The sequence below is a fragment of the Octopus bimaculoides genome, chromosome 4, assembly GCF_046866305.1.
Source record: "Octopus bimaculoides isolate indiv1 chromosome 4, ASM4686630v1, whole genome shotgun sequence".
NCBI lineage: Eukaryota > Metazoa > Mollusca > Cephalopoda > Octopoda > Octopodidae > Octopus > Octopus bimaculoides.
Genome location: NC_142931.1, coordinates 67,442,631 through 67,455,130, shown reverse-complemented (window position 1 = coordinate 67,455,130; position 12,500 = coordinate 67,442,631). Strand labels below are relative to the sequence as shown.

General features: G+C 34.6%; 1 long non-coding RNA gene across 2 annotated transcripts in view; it reads right to left on the bottom strand.

The window, feature by feature from the left end:
• The window catches only part of LOC128247593 (uncharacterized), a 37,796-nt gene extending 33,312 nt beyond the window's left edge, over nt 1-4,484 (bottom strand). For both annotated transcript variants that reach the window (XR_008263933.2, XR_008263932.2), the window contains exon 1: nt 4,042-4,484. This is a non-coding gene — a long non-coding RNA (uncharacterized LOC128247593). The remainder of the gene's footprint in view (nt 1-4,041) is intronic.
• Nucleotides 4,485-12,500: the final 8,016 nt, after the last annotated feature.

Sequence of the window (12,500 nt, the reverse complement as noted above, 5' to 3'; positions counted from 1 at the left end):
ATACATAAATACTTGCACGTAAAGATAAAGGCAAGTTTATATATGTTTCTGTCTGCCTGTGTATGTATGTGTATATGTGTATGTATATATATATATATATTTATATATGTATATATATATATATATATATATATATATATATATATATATATATATATATATTTTAGAGACACTTTCAAATTTATCAGAATATCGGACTGAGGATTGGAATAGGGATTTTTCATTCTCTTAACCATGAAACAATCATATCCGATTAACTAAAGACTTGTTTTGTTTATGCTTTCCCCTCCGGTTTTTGTTCTATGTGTGCCATAAATATCGCCATCCATTTGGAGAAAAATTTGTAGTTTAGAATCAGTAGTTCTTTGACTGCTATTTCTAAATTTTCAGTATGTTGGAGAAGCAACTCAATGCTAATCCCTGTATATTTATGATGATAAATGGTTTTACCGATAAAGGTTTTTTTCATACTGAACTACTTGGCAAAATTGTTAATTATTAATTCTATTATTAATTGACGATTCCCTGCCCTTATTCTTGTATATTTATATATATATATATATATATATATATATATATATATATATATATATATATATATGTATACATATATATATACATATATACATATATATACACGCACACATATATATAAACATATATATATATATATATATATATATATATATATATATATATATATATATATATATATATATATATACTTATACATATATATTTATATACATATATATATGTATATAAATGCTAGAATAAGAATACCCTGGGCAAAGTTCAGAGAGCTCTTACCTCTGCTGGTGACAAAGGACCTCTCACTGTGTAAAAGGCAGACTGTATGACGCATGGCAGTGAAACATGGGCCGTGACTGCTGAGGACATGCGTAAGCTCGCAAGAAATGAAGCCAGTATGCTCCAATGGATGTGTAATGTCAGTGTGCATACTCGACAGAGTGTAAGTATCTTGAGAGAAAAGTTGGACATAAGAAGCATCAGTTATAGTGTGCAAGAGAGACAATTGCGCTGGTATGGTCATGTGGCGAGAATGGATGAGGATAGCTGTGTGGAAAAGTGCCACACCCTAGCGGTTGAGGGAACCTGTGGAAGAAGCAGGCCCAGGAAGACCTGGGGTGAGGTGGTGAAGCATGACCTCTGAACATTAGGCCTCACCGAGGTAATGACTTCTGACCGAGACCTTTGGAAATATGCTGTGCGTGAGAAGACCCGGCAAGCCAAGTGAGACCAAAATCCAAGGCCTCTGCCAGGGATGTAGCCAGCCCACTTATGCATACCTTTCCTTCATTGGATACTAAACTCTGCTTGTGAAGACCTGTTGAGGCAAGTGAAATCGAAATCGAACTAAATTTGACGACTGGCACCCATGCCAATGTCTCTTTCATTGAACACTAAACTTGGCTCGCTTGTTGGGGCAAGCGAAAGCAAAATCATGATGGTACCTGTACCAGTGGAGTGCTAAGAGTACTGTCTGAGTGTGATCTTTGCCAGAGCATCTGTCTGGCTTCTGTGCCGGTGGCACGTAAATAGCTCCATTTGAGCGTGATTGTTACCAGCATTGCCTTCCTGGCACTTGTGCCAGTGGCACATAAAAAGACATTCGAGCGAGATCATTGCCAGTGCCGTTGGACTGGCTCATGTGCAGAATGTTGGTATCCCCTCTGTCTTAGTAAACCTGTCTACTAACCTCCCTTCTGGCGATCTGATAGATGATAGATAGATAAATAGATAGATAGATAGGATGGATGAATGAATAGGGTAGAAAGACAGACAGATAGATAGATTTGTGTGTGTGTGTGTGTGTGTGTGTGTGTGTGTGTGTGTGTGCATGCGTGTGTATGTGTGCATGTGTCTGTGAGTGTTTATGTAGATATGTTTATATATAATCAGTCTACTATTAATGACAGGATTCCAGTTTTAGAATCTAAACAATCAGTTACTTCTGACCAAGTAATTACTTATTCTCTTTAATTTTATATTGATTTTGTACGTATGTACATATAACACCTGAAGCTGAACCAATAAGGAAGCCTCTTCCTAGACACTTGGTCTGCTAGAAATAATGACCAAATTCCCTTAAATACATTATGTGTTTTAATAAAAACCTGTACATAATGGACAATATAGTATATTACCTAGAAAATACAAGATGGCCACAGTCGGAATATCTTGGCTCACAGGTCTACAGGATCAATCCTGTCCTAGAGCTAAATAATGGTTTCAAATTTTGTCACAAAGCCTGCAGTTTCAGGGAAGGGGTTAAATTGATTACATTGACTGCAGTGTTCAACTGCTACTTATTTTATCAACCCCAAAAAGATGAATGAAAAAGTAGCTCTTAGCGGAATTTGAACTCAGAACATAAAGACAGATGAAATGCCACTAGGCATGCTAATGATTCTGCCAGTTTATGGGGCTAAATAATGATATGAAAGAAAAGTAGGAAGAAATTTGAGTGGCTGTGAGATTCATACTATCTATTCATGTACTTTTGCAATGGGAATGAATTAGAATGGCTTGCACAGTAATGAAAATAGCAGCAAGCGATTTCCCTTCTAATTATGCTATGCTCAGATGACAATTTCTTTAATTTCTCTAATAAAGTCTTTGATTATTGTTGCTGCTGTTTATATTTAGCCTAAAATCAAATTGTTAGCAGGTGGCACATTTGAAAAAGTCATTAAAGCATCAGTTAAAATTTCTTTATAGTATCTTTTCCAGTGCTCTGTGTTTAGAGTTCGAATCCTATCAATGACAACTTTGCATTTCTTTTTTCCAAGGTCAATAAATAAAGTACCATTCTATGACAGGACAGTGGATCAGCAGAATTGTTAGATCAGTGAATGAGATGCTTCATGGTATCTATTCTGGTTCTTTGAATTTTGAATTCAAATTTCACCAAGCTATCAATGACCAGAGCTAATTGTTCAGCCATGGAAGCACTCTGTCAGTGGAGAGGTTGGCCTACAACCATCATAGTTAATAGCATGCTGAGGCTTCATCTAGCAGTAGGTAAACAATAGCTGAATAAAATTCAGGTCTGATCAAGCACACCTATGACCAAAGAAAAGCCTTCCAGCTATGACAATGTTATGTATTTTTTCTCTTTTTTCAAATAATGAAGTTGGTTATTTTATCCAGTATGTCCTGTTATTTTAAGACAGCAAGCAGGAATTCAAAGGAGATTTGGTTGCTGTTTCATGTAGATCAATCAATCAATTGCAAAGAGGATGTGAAATTTAATTCTCCTTAATTTTTTCTCATGCAAGGTAGATGCCTTCCTATGAGATCAAAAGTAGATTTTATGTGAGAAATGAAGGTCAACAAATTTTATTTATTAATTTTTTATTTTCCAAAGTGGTTGGGGGTGCATGAAGTAGGGGTAGTTTTTAAATATGTAAATATATTAAAGAGAAATCAATATCTCCAGCAGTCAAAAGAAATCAATATATGTAGATATATATGTTATTTTAACTCTCAAGAGGAATTTTTAACAGAACTAAGCTATTGAGAAAATATTGATATAAAATTTGCCAGAGTTAAAAGTGAATATCTCCCCATAATTCTAATAAAGCACACAGTCTATGTCTTTCAATTAGCTTTGAAAATAATCAAGAATTTAATGGGATTTAATAAAATTACTAACTTGGTTAAGGTGGCAAGCTGACAGAATCATTAGCATGCTGGGTAAAATGCTTAGTGACATTTCATTCGTCTTTACTTTCTGAGTTCCCATTCTGCCAAGGTTGACTTTGCCTTCCACCCTTTCAGTGTTGATAAAATAAAGTACCAGTACAGCACTGGGATCAATGTAATCAACTTATGCCTCCTTAAAAATTGCTGGCCTTGTGCCAAAATTGTGACTTTGTCACAATTAATTTTGTTTTAAGAACATAAATTAGTAAAATGTTCTTATATGATATTATGTTAGAAAGTTCTCATTTAAATCCTGTCATTTTAATGTTCAAGGTTTTCTAGCATGTAAACAATAAACAAGGATAAATTTACCGTTTTAAGTTGTGCCAACTCATATGGGCTGGTTTCCTGGCTTCCATGGTGTATAAATTCTCCACCTGGATGGGATGCTGGTCTGTCACAGGATTGCTCATTTTTGCCATCTAAGTGGACTGGAGCAATGTGAAATTACGTGTTTTGCTGAAGAACACAACACATCGCCTGCTCCAGGAATCGAAACCACAATCTTATGATCATGTGTCCAAAATCCTAACCACTAAGCCACATGCCTCCACAAGCATATAAACAGAGGTTGTCTTCAAGAGGTTGCTATCAAAAGGGTTAACAAAACAGTAGAGCCCAAGTGAACAGGTGAGTATCTTCATAAGCTTAGTTTTTTAATCATAAGGAGAAGAAATACAAAATTATATGTATGGAGTCAAAGTATTTGATGAAGATAGAGAAAAAGAGAGTGAAAGAAAGATTTGTTACAGGTGTTGCTGCAATTGTAATAAACCTAACATTGTTGTCATGCTGTCAACTCAGTGAATTTAGAAGGCATTTCTGCCATAAATTTTGTTGGTGATATATTTATGCTGATTTGCATTAACATACATATACACAAATGTGTGCACGCGTGTGCGTGCACATGTATACAACAATTTTCTGAAGTTTCAATTGGCCCACTACCACTCAAAAGGTATTGATCAACTCGAGAATACAGTAAGACATTTTCCCCAGATGCCATATGATGAGACTGAACATGGAACAAATGGATTCCACAGAGATCTTCATAACCTGCAGCCATATAAAAAGTGTTGATTATTCTTTAGCTTTGTAATCAATTGTTTTGTAAAGTAGCAGAACACCAGAAATAGAAATGTTAGACTAAACGCTTTGCAATAGTTTTTTTACAGTTTACTTTACTTTTTTAAAAATCATATTGGAACTGACTTTGTTGTTTCATCTCTTCGTGTGTTCGTAAAATATCCACTAGGCACTTATTGGTTAATATATTACTATCAATCTGCACATTGAATCCATATCCTGTCTCCATCGTCTCTGTATGTCAGAACAAGGTTCTACTAACCTCTGTTCATGAAAAGGGCCTTGTCTGATGAAATTATTGAAACAAAGTAACATCATAAATCATTGTCGACTCTCTCAGCCCTACCCCTAACAGACACTGCCCCTTGTTCTCTCGGCCTTAGATATACAAGGATTTGATAAAACTAGTCTATAAATTAAAACTGACCCATAAAACAGTGACACGAAAAATCTGTAACAAGTCTTTCTTCCTGATACCTTAGTAGCTTCTAAGCTGATTAGTGCATATATATATGCTGTTAAGAAGGGCATCCAGCCGTAGAAACCATGTCAAATCAGACTGGAATTTGGTGCAGCTCTCTGGTTTACCAGTTCCAGTCAAGCTATCTAACCCATGCCAGCATGGAAAGCAGATGCTAAATTATGATGATGATGTATGTATGTATGTATGTATGTTATGGTATTCAATGTTGTTCATTTCAGGTGATCAATGATCAAAAATGTTTCAGTCATAACCATCACGTCTCTTTTTCTACTGACATAATGTAGCTAGGACTACATTTATCAATGCGCTCTTTTTTTTTTCTAAGACAGTAGAATGTAGTTTGAGAAGATTTGGCCATTATTTCTAATAAGTTGCGTGATCATGTAAAGATTTCCTAACTGACTGGTTGTTGTTCAGTGTTACAATTATAGAAGTGTTATTATTATAGTTAAACCCCAGGACAGTGTTTTTGCTTCTGACAGTATCATAATTTAGAACTCCTTTCTTTAAATCCCTATTGATCTGCTTGAGCCAGGCTAATATGAAGCTAAAGAGAAATAACAAACAGAAATTTAAAGATAAACACTGGAATAGATCAATACACATTTTTGTAGCTGGACTAGCAAAATCTATACCCATTAAAATTTACCATTTGTATTTATTTTTTCTCTTAGTCTGCTGTTTCCAATTATTCTTTGTATTTTTTCAGGTTTTTTTTTTTTTTTTGTGGTGGTGGTGGGAAGCTGGGTTTTTTTTATTCTGTTTTTGCTTTGTTTTCAGAATTATTTCTTTATTGATATCTTAGGCAGAAGGATAACTGTTATTAAGTTGGAGCATATGGTTCATTGCATTAAAAACAGATATGTTTACAGATGAATGAAATCTCTTACTTTTAGCTAAAGAATTATTTTACTATAGCATCAAAGTAGAGTCATGTTAAGCATTTAAAATACACATACACTGTAATATTGTGGTTAAGAAGCTTGTTTTGCAACCACATAGTTTTGGATATAGCACCACAGGTACATGCCTTTACTATTGTCTCTTGCTGACCAATACCTTTAGAGAAAAAATAGTGGACAGAAACTGTTCAAAACCCATTATATGTGGTTCATCAAAATAGATCAATAGAATTAGTACTGTTCTTAAAAAATAAGTGCTGGAAACGATTTATTCACCTAAACTGCAACCTTACTGGGGCAATGCCTTGAAAAGTTTTGGTGAACAAATCATCCCCAGTACTTATTTTTTAAAGTTCGGTACTTAGTCTCTTAATGTCCTTTGTTGAATCACTAAGTCATGGAGATGTAAAGAAAATAACACCAGTTGGGAAGTGTTGAAAGTGGGAGAAACACATACGCAAACACACATGTGTATGTATGTATGTATGTATGTATGTATGTATATTTGTAGGTGTATGTATGTATATATATATATATATATATATATATATATATATATATATATATATATACAATATGTGGAAGCGCGTGGCTTAGTGGTTAGGGTGTCAGCATCATGATCGTAAGATTGTGGTTTCGATTCTTGGACTGGGCGATGCGTTATGTTCTTGAGCAAAACACTTCATTTCACATTGCTCCAGTCCACTCAGCTAGCAAAGATGAGTAACGCTGTGATGGACTGGCATCCCATCCAACTGGGGAACACATATGCCATTGAAACCGGGAAACCGGGCCATAAGCCTGGCTAGGCTTTAAAAGGGCACATTTATTTATTTATTTATTATAATATATACAATATACTTAGTGGATTCATCTTTATGATATTGCAAATGACAATGTAGAGTTTCTGATCCCAAATTGGTGAACTTAATGCAGTAACAGGTGTAGTTAATTTGATTGTAGTGTCAGAAGAGATAATTTTTAAAATAGGCACTAGGCCAAATATTCTTGATAGAGGAATATAATATATACAATGATATAGACCTTAAAATTCTGCTGGTATATATTTCATTGATCTCAGAATGATGAATGTCAACACTGTTATCTCAGTTTGATTTAAAATCAAAATATAAAGCCATCACTAAATACTACAAGGCATTTGTCTGTACACTGCCATTTCTGCCAATCTACTACCTCTAATAATAATGCTGATAATAATGTGATGGTCACTACCATCAATTCTGATGCATGAGTGTTTGAAGAAAAGGATTTAAAAAAGAAGAAAAGGATTAATCATAATGAGTAAAATGATGATTTTGTTTTTGCCTGAGATTCAGCAAATATCTCTATTGATTACAGGATAAAGTTCTTTTATTGTTCTGTTACTTCAAATCAAATTGTTCAGATGCATCATGAAGCATTTTACACCAATTAGATCAATCTAAGCAATAACTTACCCAAGATGTTAAATTAAGCTGTAGGAATTTTTATGCATATTTCAACTTACCTTAACAGAGGTCGTCTTTTACTATGGAATCCTTCTACTTGTCAGCCACACTAAAATATTCTTGGAATGCAATCATCTTGGATTTAAACATGTCCTACCTACCTGCACTAAATTCTCTACAGCATTCTTTTAATCCTGGAGAAATCACGTTTTTCTAAACTTTTGGCATTTCATATCTTGTCGTACCATTTTATGCTGCAGATATTGCACAGATAGTGTATGTGAAAGGTTCCAAGTTTCTTTATATGTCTGTAGTAGGGAGTACATGCTTTTACTTCATACAAAAGTGTGCTTGACATCATGTTCATCTCACAAACAATGGAGTGGTTTTCCAAAAGCACTAATAGCCTTAGATATTCTAACATTGATTTTATTATCAAGAGTCCTCTTACAGTTTAGTATACCTCCAAGATATTTGAATGACCTGACCCATTTGAGTGGCTTATTGTCAATCATCACAAATAGATCTTGAGTATGTTGTGTCCCAGGCTTTGGTTAGAATAAAACTTCAGTCCTTTTAATTCTAGTAGTTAGTCCAAATGCACAATCTTCCTGTTGACTACTTCCCAAATTCCTTCAAATGTAGAAGAAATCAAAGTAGAATCATCAGTAAACAGGACGCCTTGGTAGCAGAGTAGGCATTGTGTCAGTCTCATAATCCAGAAGTAGCATCATCCAAAATTGCATAGAATTTCTGCCTTAGCTTTTTTCTTTTTTTTTTATCCATAGTTTTGACCATTTAGATTTAGTAGACCTCAATCTGTACAAAACTGAAATTTTACACCTTCATGGTAATCCTTGAAAGCATGTTGAAGTATCATTGAAAAGGATGTGGCAAAAAGCACAGAAGCTAAAACACAGCATTGTTTAGTACCAGTGGAAACAGAAAATACCTCTGAACATTGACTGTTAGATATCACTGTTCCTTTGTACAAAGATACTTTTACTCTTATCATTTTATCAGGAAGACCAACTTTACACAAAATTTTCCAAAGCACCTCACAATTCACGGTATCAAATGCCTTGGTCAAGTTGACAAAGGCCATGTACAAGTCAGTATTTTACTCAAGTGCTTTTCTTTTGGACTTGTCTAAGAGCAAAAATCATATCAGCTGTGCTTTTTCCCAGCTTGAAATTCACATTGGGATTCAGGATACATGCAATTTATTTACATGCTTATTGATGTGGTTAAGAATCACCCTCACAATAATTTTTCCAACTATGCACAAACAACTTATTCTGCTGTTTATCACATACACCTTTTGTTTTTGTCTAAGTGCATTATAGATGCATATTTGAACAGATCTAGTTTCCCAGATCAAAAGCATCAATTTGCACAGCTTTCTTAAGAACTGTCTACCACCCAAAGTTGTACACTTCTATGAGAATACTGCCTTGTCCAGAAGCTTTACTGTTGGAAAATAATAATAATAATAATAATAATAATAATAATAATAATAATAATAATAATAATGATGATGATGATGATGACAATGATGATGATGATGATGATGATGATAATGATTTCAAATTTTTGCCACAAGGGCAGCTTGGTGGAGGGGATTAAGTAGATTCCACCGACCCCAGTGTTTCACTGTTACTTAATTTATTGACCCCGAAAGGATGAAAGGCAAAGTTAACCTCGGTGGAATTGGAACTCGGAATGTAGCAACAGGCAAAATACAGCTAAGCATTTCATCCATTCTAATAATGAGTTTGCCAGCTCACCGCCTTAATAATAGTAATAACAATAACAATAACAACAACAACAACAACAACAACAACAACGATGATAATGATGATGATGATGACGATGATGACGATGACGATGACGATGATGATGATGATGAAGATGAAGAAGAAGAAGAAGAAGAAGAAGGTTGTGGTTCTCATGGCCAAGCAGTGGTTCTCATGGCTTCTGAGCATAACTGATTGGAAGTGTCAACATGTAAATGTTTTCTCTTGGTGTAAAAAATGGGCAACAGTAAAATATTATGCTCATTACCACAGATTTACTTCTCAATTGCTTGACCATAACCAATTGAGTATTCCCTTAGTATCTGATGATATGTGCATCTCTTCCCACAAGCAATGGGGGAGCATCATGCCCATGTGTTGAGAGGAAGTCTTTGGAGCTTGAATAATTCACCTCTGGAAACATGAGTGCTTCATTCATCATCCTTAAACAACCCTTATTCAGGGACCTTTTGAGTGGGTTGGGCCGCTCAGCCTGAAGAAAATTCTAACCTGCAAGGTCATGCTCTGTTTATCATGAGAAGAAATCACCATGCACATATGGTTGTGATGCATGTACCTGGTGTACCCTTATCAGATGGGTAGTCATGATGCATATATTGGGTTTCATATATTTGTATCCCAGTATCACTTTGGTAACATGCACTGCTATCTCGCTCAGTAATCATATTAATAATAACGGTTCCGGTTTTTGGCATAAGGCCAGTAATTTGAGTGGGATGAGGCAGGTCGATTACATTGACCCCAGTGCTCAGCTAGTACTTATTTTATTAACTCCAAAAGGATGAAAGGCAAAGTCCACCTTGGCCTAATTGGAACTCAGAATGCAAAGACAAAATGGCACAAAGTATTTTGTCCAGCGTGAAAATGATTCTGCCAGCTCACCACCTTAATAATGATGATGATGATGATAAGAAAAGAAAGAAGAGTGTGATGCAATTTAGGAAAAATATTGACACTGTATATTGAATTGAAAAATAATTCAATACTATGTCTGTCTTCCTCAGGTTCAGTGTGTTAAGGACTGTGCAAGATGAAACAGACAAAGAGATAGAGGTGACTGAAATTGAGTATCCTGTAGAGCTTCTACAGAAGGTCTGTCTCCTAGAAACAGGGGAGATTACCAGAAAGTTTTTGAGCACTGAACACCCTATTGAAATCAAGTGGATATCTAAGGTTATAGGTAGTAAACCACTACCCACATAATTTCTATCAGAAATAAGGTCAATCCTAAGTCAAGAACGCAAAAAATATTAATAGTAATAATCATAATGATAATTATGATGATGATGATGATGAAGAGGAAGAGGATAATAATAACAATAATAATAACAATAATAATAATAATAATAATAATAATAATAATAATAATAACAATTCTTTACATACAATAAATTAACGAAAGATTTATTTTTCATGTCTTGACAACTTTTATTCTTTTCCTTCCTCTCTTAAATCTCTTCTTCCCTCTTTTATTTCTTCTTATCACTTACCATATATAAAGACTGATGTTTACACTATTTAGATAAGTATTAATTAAATTCTAAAGATACTAAATGTCTGTATTTGGATGAAAAACAAGTGTTTTCCTTCAAACATATAATGTAAAATATTATATGAAGACAAACTATTGAAATAAAACCAATTATAGGTTTTAATTATTATTACAAGACATTCTATTGCTAATTTTTATTATTATTACTATTATTATTAAAGAAATTATTGTTGTTGTTATTATTATTATTGAGTGAGAGAGCAGTGCATGCCATCAAACTGACACTGGAATAAAATATACGAAGCCCATTATACCCATCATGACTACCGGTCTGATAAGGGTACACCAGGCACATGCATCACAACCACATGTGTGCAATATGGTGATCTCATATCAACATAAACAGCGCATGACCTCGCAGGTGGGGCACAGTTAGAATTTTCTTCAGGTCGAGTAGCCCATCCCACTCAAAAGGTCCCTGAATAAGGTTTGTATAAGGATGTTGAGCAAAACACACATGTTTCCAAAGGTGAATTATTTAAACCCCAAATAATTCCTCTCAACACATGGCTATGATGCTCCCCCACTACTTCTGCTCATGATCAGAGATGCACATATTGTCAGCCACCAAGGGACATGCTCAACTGGTTAAGGTCAAACACCTGACAAGCAATTCTGTGGTATTAAGCAGAATATTTGCTGTAGCCCATCTTTTATACCAAGACAAAACAATGTACATGATAACACTTCCAATCAATTATGATCAGAAGCCATGAGAACCAATGCCTGGTACTGCATCTGGGCATTTATTATAATAATAATAATAATAATTATTATTATTATTATTATTATTATTATTATTATTATTATTATTATTATCGAGTGAGAGAGCAGTGCATGACCCTGCAGGTGGGGGCCCAGTTAGAATTTTCTTCAGGTTGAGTAGCCCATCCCACTCAAAAGGTCCCTGAGTAAGCGTTGCTTGAGGATGATGAGCAAAACATCCATGTTTCCAAAGGTGAATTATCCAAACCCCAAAGAATTCCTCACAATACATGGCTATGGTGCTCCCCCACTATCTCAATTTGTGATCAGAGATGCACATATCGTCAGCCACTAAGAGACATGCTCAACTGGTTAAGGTCAAACAACTGACAAGCAAATCTGTGGTACTGAGCAGAATATTTGTTGTAGCCCATCTTTTATACCAAGACAAAACAATGTACATGATAGCACTTGCAATCTCTTAAGATCAGAAGCCATGAGAGCCACTGCCTGATATTATTATCATTATTATTATTATTATTATTATTATTATTATTATTATTATTATTATTATTATTATTATTATCATTATTGTCAACATCATTAGAGCATCATAAAATGCTATGAGGTATTTCTTTTGGATCCTTATATTCAGAGTTGAAATCCAGTTGAAGTCAACTTTGTCTTTCCTGCCTCTGAGTACCAGTCAATAACTTTAGTTAATGTTATTGATAACCCTACCACCAATCAAAACTGTTAGCCAAGTGCCTAAATCTG